Source organism: Spinacia oleracea, chromosome 1 (assembly GCF_020520425.1).
Source record: "Spinacia oleracea cultivar Varoflay chromosome 1, BTI_SOV_V1, whole genome shotgun sequence".
NCBI lineage: Eukaryota > Viridiplantae > Streptophyta > Magnoliopsida > Caryophyllales > Amaranthaceae > Spinacia > Spinacia oleracea.
Genome location: NC_079487.1, coordinates 91,356,143 through 91,372,974, shown reverse-complemented (window position 1 = coordinate 91,372,974; position 16,832 = coordinate 91,356,143). Strand labels below are relative to the sequence as shown.

General features: G+C 38.2%; 1 long non-coding RNA gene across 1 annotated transcript; it reads left to right on the top strand.

Annotated features, from left to right (window-relative positions):
• Positions 1-5,701: 5,701 nt before the first annotated feature.
• LOC130466020 (uncharacterized) lies at positions 5,702-6,134 on the top strand. The gene is made up of 3 exons (XR_008926041.1): positions 5,702-5,791; positions 5,894-5,965; positions 6,068-6,134. It is a non-coding gene; the product is annotated as an uncharacterized lncRNA (long non-coding RNA).
• The last annotated feature ends 10,698 nt before the right edge of the window (positions 6,135-16,832 follow it).

The following is a 16,832-nucleotide window of genomic DNA, read 5'->3' as shown; positions in this document are numbered from 1 at the left end:
TCGACTTAAAATAAAAATGATTCGTAAAGTAGTTATTGGTCATGTAATAACACTAATGTCCAACATAATACCGTTCATGCTAAAATAACCTTTGACCTTCACTAAAAGAAAAAGCTTCTAAACAAAGAAAAGAGTATGTTTTCCAAAATCAGTTAATAAAATGGATTTATACCAAATTGCTCGTTATAATCGCTTAATAATATTCGAGGCAAATGACGAGTCAAGTCGAGTCAAAAAACCTAGCCGAGTCTGTCACCCTATATGTAGTCATCCCTTGAGTCCATCATGTCCATTAAAGCCTAATTCATCTAGTCTAAACTAAAATTGTTTCCTAAGAGTCTAAACCAAGTTAAAGCCTATCATTAGAGTCATCATTCACCTAGAATTACCTTCTATAGAGTCTTCACACAATTAGAGTCCTTCCCCTATAGTCCACTTACACGTAGGATATTTCCCTTAATCCTCATCCAATACCTTAAAGTGCAACCCGTATATCAAAAAGTAAAAACACTAAAACGGTCATAAAAGGAGTTTTAATAAGAATTGTTAGGCCCATAACCTATCAAACAGTAGGTCTAACCTTAGTCCATCATCCAGAGTCAGTTTCAGTCCAAAAAAGTTAGCATATCAAAAGTTATAGTTGTTGCATTCCAGCAGTTTCATAAATATCCGTTTTTATGTTATAAGTCAAACCCATGAGTCTGAGTCATCCGAAATAGCGTGCTAAAAATTAATACATTGTTGTATATGACATTCACCATCTGAAAAGATTATTAAGCCAGTTTGTACCTCAAAATTAATAAATTAACACTCTTAATTTATAAGCGATTATCACATTCCATTCAAATCACCTAGATCTTAAAAGTATACAAAATTCAACCCTAGACCATGAGAGCACTATAACTCTCACTTGACTAATAGACACAGAATTATTGCCCAAAATACAAGTTTGACACTTACACGATTTCTCATTTTTAAATCTTGAGACGATCATGATAATCCAATTTCTAATCGTCAAGATTTAGAGCAACCTATTTCTTGAGTCTAATACTTAGTTAAGAGCACACAAAAAAAAACTACCTTATGAACCGGAAACCCAAACTTCCAAGTACTCAGTTTGACACTCGGATTGATCAAGCACTACTTATCATCTGAACCTTTAGGTATGTTAACCATATCTAAGCCACCCAATTTGACTAATGCATCAATCTTTAACATCTCGTAATCTGTCAAAATTAATCAAGAACTAGGTGATCATATCCAACTTTTCAAAATCAGTTTTACTTTCTTTCTAGTTTTCATAAACAGTTCATTAATTCTCCTCTAAGGGTCCTAACTAATTCGAGAATAATTCAAGGAACGGTCGCCCGGAAACATAAACTCTAATCATTCAGGAAAGTATTCATTAAATCCGCACTCTTTTAACTTCCAGTCCAAACATGAGTAGCATTCAAGAGCAGATCCATATAATAAAGATTACTCTTATAGAGCTTACTTCTCGCCTCATCGTCTTAGAAGAAAAACACAAGCAAGTTCGTCAATTTGAGCACGGTCCAAGTGATCATCTCGGTTGCCTAATCCACCGAATAGGTTACAACCCTTCGGAGCACCCTACTCCCGAGAAAGTCGACCATCAAAGGATAAACGAACTAACCTCTCTAATGAGACGGAGTTCCCTCTTCAACAAATGGAAGACAGTTAATGAACTTGCTTGTCAACAAAAAATGGTTAAAAAGTGGATTAAAGACAGAAAATTCACTCCGCTAGGCGAGTCGTATACCAATTAAAATGGTTGTCTGTAATACCTCGTATTTTATATTATTATAAATATATTTTATTATATTTATAAAGCATTTCGTCGTATTTATAAAGTATTTTTATAAATTAATTTCATTTAATGAGAATTAAATGCGCTTTTTATTTTTAATTAATTTAAATATTAATTATTTCAAAAACCGTATTTTATTAAATAAATTCAAGGAATTTATTTAGTCGGGAATTATTGGGTCGTATTTCAAAAACGAATTTAATAAACTTAAAGCCCGGTCGTTTTGTTTTAATTAAACCCAACAAAGCTTGCAAGGGATTGAATGAATTGAGCCCGGTAATAAGCCCAACTCAAACTACCATAACCTAGCCCACATGGGAGAGAAAAACTATAAATAGACCCTCTCATTAAACCCTCACAAACTTCACACTCCCTCTCAACTCCCTCTTTCTTGCGGCACACCCCACACCTCTCCTCTCTCTCTTTTTCGTCCGGCTTCCTTGCAGCCAAGGCACGAGTGTGCCGTGTGCGTGCGTGCCCAGCCTCGCAGCCGCAGCGTAGCACACCAAGTGCCTGCGTGCTCGCGCCCTTGCTGCCCCTCTCCTCGTGCCTCGCCCCACAGCGCAACCCCATAGGTGATGCTGTGCGCGTGTGTCGTGTCCCGCAGCCCGCAGCCCCGCGTCCCATCGTGCGCCGAGCCTCGTGCTCGTGTGTGCGCTGTGCCTTGCTCGCCTGCCCTGTCCCACGCGCGCGCGCTCGCCTTGCTGGTGCGTTGCTTGCGCTGCTGTGTTGTTGTTGTCGATTGCGGTCGTGTGTGTTGATCGGCACACACACACGATTTAATTAATCGTTGTGTGTGTGTGTGTCGATCAATGATTTAATAAAAATATGTTTTCAAAAATATTAATTTTCAGTTTTAAATTGTTTTAATTATTGTGATTAAATTTAATTATTGGATTTTTAGATTAATTAAAACGGTTATGAACACCGTATTGGGTTAGTATTGTGTTTTAATTAAAGAGATTGGTTTTGATGATTTAAATTATGATTTTCAGATTATATATGTTATAAAGTCACTAGTAGAAAAAACCCCTGTTGCAGCCCCCTTGTTGCAGCGTACAGGTATTAATACGCTTCAACAACCAGTCGGTCAACGCGGGTCAAACCCTTTAAAGGGTTATTGCAGCGTACAATTTAATTGTTCCCTGCAAAAAAGTTTGTTGCAGCGTACATTTTAAAAGCCCCCTGCAATAGCCTGTTCTTATTGCAGCGTACAATTTAAAAGCCCCCTGCAATAGCCCGGGTAAAAAAAAATTCACTGCAGTATTAGTTGAATAATTCAAAACAAATCAAAGCATCTCAAAATTTGGGTTCTCGCACTTAACTCTCTTCTTCTTCCCTTAGATTCCCTGCGTCGTCCCCTCAAAAAAAATACCATTCCCTGCATCACCCAAAAAGCTTCCTCGTCGATCGTACTGGCCTCCTTGCCAGTCGCTGGTGAGTCTCTTTTTCGCCTCCTCTCCAGTCGCAACCTGTTAGCTTGCTCGGCCGGTGGTTTCAAGGAAAAACTTAGCTGGCTCGCGCCGGTGGTTCCAAGAAAGAAAGTTGCTCGCGTCCTGCTTTCCGTCAACCTCTTCCATGTCCCTTCTTTTAGGTTTGTTCAAGTCGCTTATCTGAATTTAGTTTTAAGAATTAGGGTTTGTTCATTTCATTTTTAGGGTTGTGTGAGTTTGTTCAATTCGTTTTTTGAGTTCAATTCGTTTTTAGGGTTTGGTCATAGATAAAGATGTGGTGGTGTTGGACTTAGAGAATGGTGGTGGGGTGGTGGTGGTGGGGTGGAGCAAGGGAGGTGGAGTTGACGGTTGTATTTTCACTACGCACTTGAATCATGTATGACAGTGTACCCGAAATCTCTGACAAAACCCACCAAACTCCATAATTCTATATTTCTTTTATTGTATTTATGCTGTCTTAAGTTGAGTACATCTTGCCTCTTTTTAGCTTGTAATTTCTGCTACAGATCTCCAGTGGTGCTTGTTCTTGTTCTTAATCTTCTGTATTAATATTCAAACTTCTGTATACAAGATGCTGATTGATTTTCTCTTCATTACTTGTCAGGTTCCAGAGCAAGATTGATTCTGCTGAAGGATCATAGCTGCCAGGACATTCATACCCGTCATGTTGCACAAGGTTGTAGTTGCCTGCTTGGTGATGGTGGTGGTAACATTGCCTTGTAAGATTCCCTGTGTATTGGTAACTCCCTTAAGAACTGTGTAGTAGATTTCATCATTCCATGTGTCTTATGCAGTTGATTTCTAACTTGAGAATTATTGCCTCTAAAGTGTGTGTATTTCTAGTAGTTATCCTTTCATTGATATGTATATGAACTAAAAATCGGTTAGGAGCGGGTCACATGAAAATGGTGTCGAACATTGGTAGAAAGGGATTCAATATGTTCTGTACTCCTAGGAGATTCAATATATTTTGCCAACCATCAATTGTTCAACCGAGCTTAAACTTCAGATTGGATTGTGTTGCAAATGAAGAAGAATGGAACCTGAAATTTGCTTTCAGTTATCTTCGCTTGATATTTACAGAACGTAAAATGATGTTGCTGAACTTATGTTATTTTTAGGAACTAAAATGTTGTTATGAGCTATAAGTATGTTTGAGGGAAATGCCAATTTATATTATAATATATGTTCCATTTCAGTGTTATTGCTTTTGGGACTCTTTGCAGTCATCTAGTAAGTTAGTTTTTAGATTAATTCAAGACTAATTTTGTTGTTCTTGTCAGTAAACTAAGAGTTAATTAATTGATGATGATTGTTTTCAACAGGGAACAACTTTGCTTTGGTTGACATCCATGATCCCTTCACTGAAACCATCACCTTATGCTTAGTCTAGTGGTGAGAGTTGTGCCTCAGCTAATCCAATTCAGTATTATTTCTGTTTGGTTCTTTTTGCCTAATCTCGATAAAGAGAATCCCAACAATAAAAGGGTTATAGATAGTTTCTTCAACTGGTATTATGCCTCAACAAGATTAGCAACTATAATTGCTTTGACAGTTATTGTGTTCATTCAAGATAAAGGTTGGCCAATTGGGTACGGTGTGCCTGCATGTCTTATGGTACTTTCAATCGCAGCCTTTCTATTCGGTTCACCATTGTATGTTCATGTCAAGGTTAAGGATAGCTTGTTTGTTGGTATGTTTCAAGTTCCAATAGCCGCTTTTCGGAAAAGGAAAATTTAGTCGTCCTCCTATTGAGGATGAAGATCAGTACTTTCGCGGAAATGGCTCTGAGAAAACAACCCTCAGTGACATCTTAAGGTAATATTTTAATACTCTAACATTCTACAGCACTTTGAGGTTTTTGGTGTGCTTATTCTGTTGATCATGAATCATTCCACTACTCCAATATTATACTCTGGTCAATATGGACAAAATCACTACCATGATACTATGCTCAATAAGTTCTAAAGGTAGTATACATCATTCATCGTATGTTAGATGATGACATTTATTTATGGTTCTTTTTAGTGTTTTTTGTTTAATTATTATTTTTATGATGTATGAAGGACATATCCCTGGAGAATGTGTCAAGCATGTATGAGCTTTTTGAGGCATTTCATGTTGTGCCATTGAGGCAGGCTAACATCCTTTTCATTTTAGTGAAGCATGATAAATTGAGTGCTAGACCAAGGTATGCAGTTTATCTAATATGTTTTGTTTACTAGCTTTTGTTTTAGCATTACGAACTGGGTGTTTCAGGAATTCGGGTTCATATCCAAAATGATTATTTAGGGAAATAGGGTGGAAATTGTAACTAGTTGTTTATGTTATTGTTTCATTTGAAGGTTTATGCTTTAGATGCAAACCGCAGCAAGTTCTGAAAATTAAAATAGCATTGATATTCTGCTTCTGACAGGTTCTAACATTGGTGTTACTGGATCTTCCTGGACTTCTGTTTTTCTCCACATATACTCTCCTTGTCCTCTTTTGGGCAGAGATCGATCATCAGGTAGAGTGTAATTAATCTGATGTTGCCTTGCTTACATTTGAAAATGACAACATTCATTTCATCTTAGCTCCTTTTCCGCCTAACAAGTGCCTACTTTTTCAGGCTAGATATCTACCAACTGATAAGCTGAGGCTTGTTTACATATTGCTAAACGCTGGAATTTACTTCATACAGGTTTATTACATCTCATGTTTACTTTATCTTTCATGTTAGTGATTTGTTACCAGTTTATTTTCAAAGGGTTTGAACCCATGATAGTTATATTTTATGCTTTAGGTTTGTATCTGGATTTTTCTCTGGTTGTATAACAATGAAGCATTGGAAACCGTAGGACGGATCTTTATTGCAGGTTTGTTTCTGTTATTGATGATGATTTTTTTTGTTATGGGACCACTATTTTCAGACTGTCTAAACTTCTTTATATTCTGTCAGCTGTCTCATTTGTTGCTGCGATCAGTTTCTTGTTTTACAGACGAAGGTCAGTTTTTGAATGTTTGAGTAGTTTGATCGTCTATAACCGAACAACAATGCAAGTTTGGTATACCAGTATACTTCGTATCTGTATTTACTTGTCATGTTTTCTATGAACGACTCCAGATTGTTTGTAATGCTGAGACAGTTCCCAATTGAATCTAAAGGAAGAAGTAAGAAGTTATACGAGGTTTGTCTTCTTTCCTGAAACATTTTTAGTCCAGTTTCCCGCGTAATTTCTAAGTTCTAACCTGCTAACAAAGCAGCCTTCTCCTGGAAAAAACCAGTTAATAGACAACGCCTAAATGAGTTTAAAGCCAATAAAACCTAGGGTCATGTTAGCTCTCCTCAAAGCTAGTCTCATTTATCAGGCCATTATCCTGAGATAAACCAGTTTAAAGCTAGTAAAACCCTTTAAACAGGAGTCAAAGTGTACTGCCGTTATATACAACACCCATGAACAACCTAAATAGGACCTATAGAAACAAATAAGAGCACGGGAGAAAACAACACTGTTATTTCATAATAGAGTCTGGACTCAGTCGACGAGCTAATACCCCTCTTCTCTCTCTTTCTTCCCCTCAACCCTGCTTGTAATAGATTTCCTGTGTGACCTGGCTACTGCTCACAAATTCATCAGATAAGATCTGATAACTTCTCAATATTTGAAGATAGGTCTTTAAAATTTTAGTTTGGCCTAATAACTCTATATTTTACATCGTGTTTTATCCTATTTACAAGAGTTTTAGGGATATTTCTTTCTTAGTTGCTTGAATGTTAAAATGTGACATTTCATTTGCATTTAATCTAATGCTCCCTACAAATTTTTGTTTTTGTAAAGGTCTATACTCCGAGGAATACGCCTTATGCTAATGAGGAAATTGATGTGGTCCGTGAGCAATAGTCTATACTCCGAGGAATGCGCCTTATTATTGGCCTGAGCGCGCTTGATCGAGTTGGTTTAGATGTTATAGAACAATCTTTTATATTAAAATGTATGCGTATGTTGAAATTGGGACGTACATATATTTAAATGTAGTACGTGTATTTTGGTTTTATGATATATACAGAACACCAGTTATTGTTTTTATATTTGTTATACAATTTGAGATATTATTATTGTTGTTACAGGTTTCTATATTTGGTGCAAGGCACTCTAGCTATCCCTAAATAAAATTAAATTTTTTCCGCCAAAAGTGATTTGTTGCAGCGTACATATGTATATGTACGCTGCAACAAGGCTGTAAAATTTGGCAAAAATTATGACCTTTTGCAGCGTACAAATAGATGTTCGCTGCAACAGGATGGGTTTTTTTGCAGCGTACACCAATTTGTATGCTGCAACAAGTCATGATTTCGGCAAATTTTTCACACTTGTTGCAGCGTACAAATATATGTACGCTGCAAAAAAGCACTTTTTGCAGCGAACAATGTACGCTGCAACAAGTTTAGACTTGTTGCAGGCCCCCCAGTTGCAGCATACGATGTACGCTGCAACAGGGGTCTAAAAGCCCGCTGCAATAAGGGTTTTTTCTACTAGTGAGTGTGGATTTTTGAAGTCAAAACATGTTTTCGGATTAAACTATTGCTAGGGTTTTGGTTTCAAATTGATTAAGCAATTGATTTACATAATTTAATGTCAATTTAAATTATGGGAATCAATCAAAATTTTCAGATTGGTTATAAGCTTTAAAAAGTTGGTTTTTAAGGGTTTTAAAGCGAAAAAGTCAATGTTTTTATGCTAGGATTTGAGTTGACTATCTGAGACTATTAAATTACCAATTAATGAATGATTTCTAATTAAACTAAGAGTTTTAGTTCTTAAGTAGTTGCTGGAAATGTAGTAAACATGGATAATAATTTAGTTCTCTTATTTTGTTTTATAGGAGTTGATTTCTAGTGAGTCGTGATTCGCATAGTGGCCCCCGTACTTAGGTATTCCAGGTACATACAAGACTAGGGTGACCACCCATCCCTTGAGGACTTTGTGAAGTGTATTGAATGCGAATCATGTGAACTTATATGCTATGAATTCATGTTTGGTGATTGGGAATGATTATGTTGTTATGAATTCATGTTTAATGTTGAGAACAAGCATGTTATTATTATTGTTGAATCTATGTGAACGAGCATGTTATGAATTGAATTATGCTTTATATATTCTATTGAACTATCATGTCATGGACTTTTATAATCGTTGAATTATGTCAAGCATGTTGTTCAAGTTGGTTTGCATGTATGAGTAGTGCGCATGCAAGTTGTTATTATTATTATTATGCTATAGTACAGGATGTCTAGCATAATTATTGAGCCAGTCGAATATTGCAAGTGAGCAATATAAGGGGTAGAATATGTTAGGGAGTCTATGTGAATTGAATTAAGGACAATTCGTGGTAAGGGAACACCCTGCTTGTTAATAGGCAATGTCGGGTTATCTCAAACAGTGTTTTTGAGAAGGAACAATGGGAGTAATTTCACTTGGGTCTTGTTTGATCACAAGTCCTAAAGAAGTAAAATAATGAAGTGTCATTGTTCAATAGTTTAATTGTTCAATTGTTTGTATGTTGTGTCTTGAGTCGCCTTGAACATAATATACTAATTAACGTAAAGCGTAACCCAAAAGAGCTTCAAAACTCTTGGAACGTATATACCTTGAGTATGAACAATGGGGGGAGTCTTGCCGGAAAACTTGTACTCCTAGAATGATACAAGACGTTGTTTCATTCTCTTTTATGCCGCTGTGCATTGGAATTCCTGTCGGTATGGCCCGACTGTCGGTAGTAGCCCGACTGTCGGTAGTAGCCCGACTTATTTTGGTGTATGGTTGGCTCCCATCACCCTTTCTTTCCTTTTGAGGATACTTTACTTTACCCGTTCGAAGCTACTTTTAATAAACTGTGAGTCAAGAGTCGTGTCTCGTGTCGAGTCTTGTCTCCATGTTTACTTGTTTATTTTATGGCTTTTGCATGTGGATTATTTAATTTGTCGAGTGAAGCATGTTAGGATAGAATGTTATTCTAGTTTGTCCGTACTCAGCTTTTGCTGACTTCGTGCTTCATGTCTTCCGGTCATGGCCTTTTCCCTAATGACCCTATGATGATCCATCAATTGCATTTGCGTTGTTGGGGAGTAGATTTTTAAATAAGCAGGTTTGTAGAGATAACTTGCGGGAGAAGTTATCATGGGATTCGAGTTGAGAGTTTTATGCTTCCGTAATTTATAAACTCTATTTACTTTATTTATAGTCATGACTAATACTACTATTTTCAGTTAATGGATTTCAAACTGTTTGTTTTAGTTTGGGCCTCAACGGTTCCAACTTGTTTTAATTTACCATTAACTATTTATTTAATATGTTTTGAAAGTTAGTTAATTCCGCTGCGTAATTCTGGTAAATAGCCTTAGCCGTTATCACGGTGGCGGTAATATCTTGGTAATTCCTGTGTTTTAAGTTGAGCAAGGAATTATTAGGGTGTTACAAAGTGGTATACTAGAGCTTAGTTTCATTCCTTCTTTGTAGTAAGCAATACTACAAAGTGGTAATCGGAGACTAATGCGGAACTTAGCATTTTTGAAAATCGTTTTCCTAAAGTCAAAATTCTATTTTGAGTACTCATTATTTCGAAAGGTCAAATAGTAATTATTTTAAGTATTTGAAATTTATCGATTTTATTTTAAATGGTTCGAATTTACTAAATTCGAATAAATTCGAATTATATTTTCGAAATTCCGAAAAAAAAATTCTCTCTCTTTCGGAATTTCCAGATTTTTCAAAAAAAAAAAAAAAAAAAAAAAATTTAGTTTTCTTTCGGATTTTCCGAATTTTCGAAAATAAAATAAAAATAATAATGTATTCTTTCGAAAATTCCGAATTAATTATTTTATTATTTATTTAATTCTTTTAAAGTATTTTTGAAAATAATCGAATTAATTAAATTATTCGATTAATTATTTTAAATTTTCAATTTTAATTTCTAATAATTTCGCGTATATTTGAAGTTATTTATTTAAATTAATTTCGAAAATCTTTAAATTCTTTTCTAAGTGAGGAATGGGTAGAATAAGAAGGGTTAATTAGTCTAAGTATGTGTTGTCTAAGTATGCCTTTCTAATCAGTGTTTGTGTGATTATGCCTTGATTTTGTGATATTTTGATTCAAGTTTGATCATGTCTTGTTTTGCTTTATGTGATTAGTTGCATCACGATTCATGATTAAGCATGTACTTGTGCATTGAAAATTGTATGGCTCAACGAACTTACTTTGTTTTAGAACACTTTTAGTAAGACTTTTAGAACACTTAACGAAAATTGTAAGACTTCAAAGTACGCAAATCTAGGAAACCTAGAGAAGCTAGACTGTGAGACCCCACACATTTATGTCAAGAAGATTGAGTTTGCCTGCAATTACTTTGCTTCAGTGCAGAACCTACCTGAGTTGAGAAAGAAAGATGTTATGGCAGAGATGGTTATTCATTGCTTACCTTCCAAGAAACCATACATAGAGCTTAAGAACCGATTTCGGGATATGCATATGGAAAATGGTATCCCTAATTACTACAAGTATGGTACTCCAGATGGTAGATGGAGATATGATTTGGAGATTATGACTACAATTACAGAACTTGCGGAAGAATGCTTTGATGATGGTAAGACGGTAGAGAACATCAACCTTACAGGATTAGATCATGATACAGAGACTCAGATGGATGAGGACAGTGATGATGATGTTGTTGAGATTGAGAACCCTAATCCTATCATTCCTGAACCCACTATTGGGATCTCCAGTGACACAGAAATTGAACCTGAAGTCGACAATGATGAGGTAAACAGTGTGCAACAGCAAAACAATGAGGATATGGAGTATGAGTCTGATCCAGAGGAAGACTTTGATGACTTTGAAGACCATGAGCCCTTTTTACCTGTTTGTAAGGGTGGCTGGATAGTTGAGTAGAATTTTAAGCTTTGTAATAGCTAGTGCCTAGATTTAGTGAAGCAATAAAGTAGTACACTACTATTTATGGTTTTAGTAGTTCAGTTTTGTGGTTTTCCGAATAAAGTACGATCCAAAGGATGTATTATTTTTCCATTGAAGCAATAAAATCTAGAATTCCTTCTTATATCCTTAATTCTAAGTCTATACTATCTTTTGAGCGATTATCGAGAAAGGAATTTTATGCATTTCTTCAATGAAATTGTACTTGCAAGGTGGTCCAATCCTTCACCACCTGAATTTTGTGATGCGGACTAAGGGAAAAGCGACCCATAAACAGGCGCCTATCCGGTCTAGGGTCCGAAATTTTTGTGTATGTGCACCAATTGAATGACTAGCTAGTGCAATGTGCTAATAAGGCAGTGTCCAACCTCAGTTGTTAAAGTTAGTCTTTTGTTTTATCCAGGAGAAGGGAAATGACTACCCAAGGAATTGCTGATGTGGTCAGGCAACTAGCTGAAGTAGTGCAGAACTTAACACAGGATAGGAATAACCAGGGAGTTGATCCAGCTGGTGAGATGTTTAAGAAGGTGGCCCAAAGTAAGCCTCCTTTGTACCAAGGGGAGATAGACCCAACTGTGCTTGAGAACTGGCTAAGGGAGTTCGATAAGCTTATCGTAGCTGTCAATTGCCCAGAGAACCTTAGGGTTAATAGTGTTGTTTATTACCTTAGGGGAGAAGCCGATCTATGGTGGCAAAGATGTGAGAATGCTTTGAGAGCTACACCTGGATTTGGATGGGAATCATTCAAAGTAGCCTTAAGAAACAAGTTTTACCCACCATATCTGAAGAAGCAGAAAGCTCAAGAGTTCATCGAGTTGAAAATGGATGGTATATCTGTAACAGAGTATTATTCGAAGTTCATCGAGTTGTCTAGGTTTGCACCGGAAGTGGTGGCAACGGAGGAGCTTAGAGCCCAGAGATTTGAGAGTGGATTGACTATGGACTTGCAACTAATGCTTGCTGGAGAAACCTTTACATCTCTTGACACCCTATATGGAAAAGCTGCCCATCTGTATGGCCTGCAGCAAAGAAAGAATGGGATTGGTGAAAAAAAGGAAGGATGTTGGCAACCATAACCAAGGTGGTGGTCAGCAAAACCAAGGGAATTTTAAGAAAAACAAGGGAAACAACCATTTCCAGTTCAAGGGAAACCATGGTGGAAATAGGAACAATTTCCACAATAACAATGGAGATAAGAATCAGTCTGCAGGGAATGGAACGAGAGTCTATGAGTGTAGACGTTGCCATACTAATCTCCCAGGTCGAGACTGTAATGGAAACCAAGTTGTCTGTAGGTTTTGTGAGAAGCTAGGCCATAGAGAATTTGAGTGTTGGGCCAAGAATGGGAAACCCAACTAAGGTAACCAAGGCAACCGCCAGAACAACAACCGGAATAACCAAAACCGGAGTGGAGGAAATAATGGTGAAAACCAAAGGGGTAACCAAAATGGTAACAATGGAAATAGTGGCCAGGGTAATGGAAAGCCCGGAGGGAACTATCAGCAAAATGGGAACCAAAATGCCAATGGGAATGCCAATGGAAGTGGCTATAACAAGGGAGTTGCCTAAGGAAAGCTGAATGTGATCACTAGGCAGGAAGCCGAAAACTCGGCTGACGTCATAGCTGGTACTTTTTCTATTAACTCCGTTTTAGTTAAAGTACTATTTGATTCTGGTGCGACTTACTCGTTTATATCAAAGGGTACCTTAGAGAGGTTAGAACTGAAAGCACCTGAAGAAATAAAAGTACCCATAGTGATACCAACAGGTGAGATCGTGAAATGCACTAAGATCCATAGGAATGTACCTCTAACCATAGCCAAGACCATATTCTTGTCTAGCCTAATCGAGTTTGAGTTAGGAGATTTAGATGTGATTTTGGGAATGGACTGGTTGGCCATGTTTAAAGCTAAGATTGACTGTGAGAAGCAGAAGATTCACTTGAAGTCTAGTCTGGGAAAGGTGGTATCGTCACGGCAATGGAGCTCGTGAAATTAATACACAAAGGGAACCCTGTCTTCTTATGTAATGTGAGAAGACCTAGACCATGTAATGAAAGAGAAACCAGGGGATATTGCAGTGGTGAGTGAATTCTTGGACGTGTTTCCGGAGGAGATCCCGGGAATGCCGCCCAATCGACCAATCGATTTTACCATAGATTTAGCACCCGGAACTGCACCTATCTCGAAAGCCCCATACCGAATGGCTCCGGCAGAAATGAGTGAGTTGAAAGGTCAACTTGAGGAATTGCTAGAGAAAGGTTATATTAGACCCAGTGCATCGCCTTGGGGAGCGCCAGTCTTGTTTGTGAAAAAGAAGGACGGTAGCATGAGACTCTGTATAGACTACAGGGAACTCAATAAGGTCACAATCAAGAATAAGTATCCTTTGCCTAGGATAAATGATCTATTTGACCAGTTGAAAGGAGCAGGAATGTTTTCGAATATTGACTTGAGGTCAGGTTATCATCAATTGAGAATCGCAGAGCACGATATACCAAAGACTGCATTTAGGATTAGATACGGTCATTATGAGTTCACTGTTATGCCTTTTGGGTTAACCAATGCACCTGCAATCTTTATGGACTTAATGAACCGAGTATTCCATGAATTCTTGGACAAGTTTGTAGTGGTTTTCATAGATGATATTCTGGTCTACTCTAAGAATGAGGAGGATCATGCGGAACACTTAAGGTCAGTGTTGAGTACCCTTAGAGACAATCAGTTGTATGCCAAATTCTCGAAGTGTGAATTCTGGCTAGAAAGAGTTGCGTTCTTAGGACACTTTGTATCTAACGAAGGAGTCTCAGTGGACCCTGCAAAGATAAAAGCTGTCAGTGAGTGGCCTACACCTAAGAGTGTCACCGATATTCGAAGTTTTCTTGGTTTAGCGGGTTATTATAGACGCTTTGTGCAAGACTTTTCTAGAATCGCCAAACCAATGACAACCTTGATGAAGAAAGAAGCGAAGTTTGAATGGAATGACCAGTGTGAGGAAGCGTTCCAAGCCTTAAAGACGCGATTGACAACCGCGCCAGTGTTAACTTTGCCAGATGAGAGCGGTACTTATGATGTGTATAGTGATGCCTCTAAGAATGGTTTAGGGTGTGTGTTGATGCAGAACGGGAAAGTGATTGCGTATGCATCGAGGCAGTTGAAGCCATATGAATCCAATTACCCTACCCATGATTTAGAGTTAGCAGCCATAGTGTTTGCATTAGATATGGAGACACTATCTGTATGGTGTGAAATGTAGGATATTTACGGATCATAAGAGCTTAAAGTACATTTTCACACAGAAGGACTTAAATATGCGCCAACGAAGGTGGTTGGAATTGATCAAGGACTATGATCTGGATATTCAGTACCATGAGGGAAAAGCCAATGTAGTTGCAGATGCCTTGAGTAGGAAATCGTCATGGTGTGAATGCGTTAGTACGTAGTTGCTAACGAGCTGTGTAAGGACATGCAGCGATTGAATCTAGAAATAGTGAGTGGAGAATACCTTGAGAGTATGATGAATGCCTTAACCATCCAGTCGTCAGTATTTGATGAAATCAGGGAGAATCAGGCTGGTGATGTTAAGCTAGAGCGGATCAAGGAAAAGATTTCGCAAGGAAAGGAGGTTGATTTTAAGATCCACGAGGATGGAAGTTTGAGGTATAAAGGACGAAGGTGCGTACCTCAAAAGTGTGATGAACTAAAGGAGAAGTTGATGAGAGAAGGTCACAATAAGCCATATTCTGTTCACCCGGGAGGTGACAAGCTATATAAGGATCTGAAAAAGGTCTATTGGTGGCCAAGGATGAAGAACGAAGTGGCTGAATTCGTGGCAAGGTGTTTGACTTGTCAGAAGGTTAAAATTGAGCATAGGAGACCTCAGGGAAAGTTCCAACCTTTAGAAATTCCGAGTTGGAAGTGGGGCTGTATCTCAATGGACTTTGTCACTTGTTTACCCAAGTCGAAAAGTGGAAATGACACCATTTGGGTAGTGGTCGATAGGTTGACTAAGTCAGCAGTGTTCATACCAATGAAACAAACCTGTAAAATGGAACAACTTGCCAAACCTTACATCAAACATGTAGTGATATTACATGGAGTTCCTAAGGATATCGTATCAGATAGAGATTCTAGGTTCCTTTCGAATTTTTGGAAAAGTGTGCAGAAGAACTTTGGTACCACATTGAAAATGAGTACATCGTTCCACCCAGCCACAGATGGACAAACCGAAAGAACTATTCAAACCTTAGAAGATATGCTAAGAGCTTGTGTGATTGATTTCCAAGGAGGATGGGAAGATAGCCTAGATTTAATTGAGTTTTCATACAATAATAGCTATCATGCCAGTATTGGAATGGCACCATTCGAAGCCCTGTATGGACGAAAATGTAGAAGTCCACTATGTTGGAGTGACATTAGTGAAACCGTTGTACAAGGTCCCCAATTGATAGAGGACACTATGAATCAGGTTAGAACTATTCAATCCAAAATCCAAGCCGCGCAAGATCTCCAAAAGAGCTACGCAGATTAAAAGCGTAGGGATGAAGAGTTCCAAGTAGGTGACTGTTTTGGGCAAATTCGACTTAGAGAAGAGCTTGCCTTGATGAAGGTGCTAACAATCGATCGAGGTAGATAATTGAAAATGGTGAGAGAAAGATGTAATAGCATAGGATAATTGTTGGTTTATTACTCGGAAATCATGTATGTAAAATAGACAAGACTAAGCCATTTTATAGGCATTCATGACAAGAATGTAACGTTTATGGAATAATTGCCCATAATTAGATAATAAATACGTAATGAAGGCCGGCTTCATCAAAGGTTTGTAACGGTCGTTTTGAGCCCAGCAGTTGGGAATGCCGTTCGATTAATGCCACCTTGCGCCTTGTTGGCAGCCACGTAAGCAATGCTTGCCATGTATGCCCACGTCACCAAGAGGGTATTTTTCCCCCTAACAATTGTCCCCAAACCCATTTTGAATTTATTCCGGGAAGTTCAAAAAAAGGAGAAATGGGTTTCACAGAAGGAAAAAACGGAAACCGCCTCTTAACCTCCCCAACACTGACGACGTCAAGATCATGATGACTTTTGCCTTGGAGACGCCAACCGTCCATCTGCGCCAATAAATAGGACTGCGCTTCCAACCATCCGCAATCACTTCTGCAATCTCTCTCTTCTCTTTCCCAGAAAAAACGATCGGCGCTCTTTCTCTCTCCTTTTTCGAGGTAACTGCTCGGCTTCCTTCTTCTTCTCTTCTTCTATCTTTCTTCGATTCCTTTTATGTCGCAACGAATGGGGACGAAATCCACCCGTGCAAAGAACAAGAGAGTGGTGGTGGAGTGCGATCTGACTGAGGGGCCGATTTTCAGCCCTACCCACAATCTGGACAAAAAGAATGCTCGGTTGGCCACTTGGGGGAAGCAGGATGTGGAGGCGCTCAGGGAGGAGTGTGGTTTTCCTCCGTCGGTGGTAATTCGTTTGCCGCAGCCCGACGAACGGGTCGATTGGGTATCGGACGGCTGGGTGTGCTTCTACGAGTATCCCTTCAGAATTGGGTATACTTATCCCTTCTCGGCAC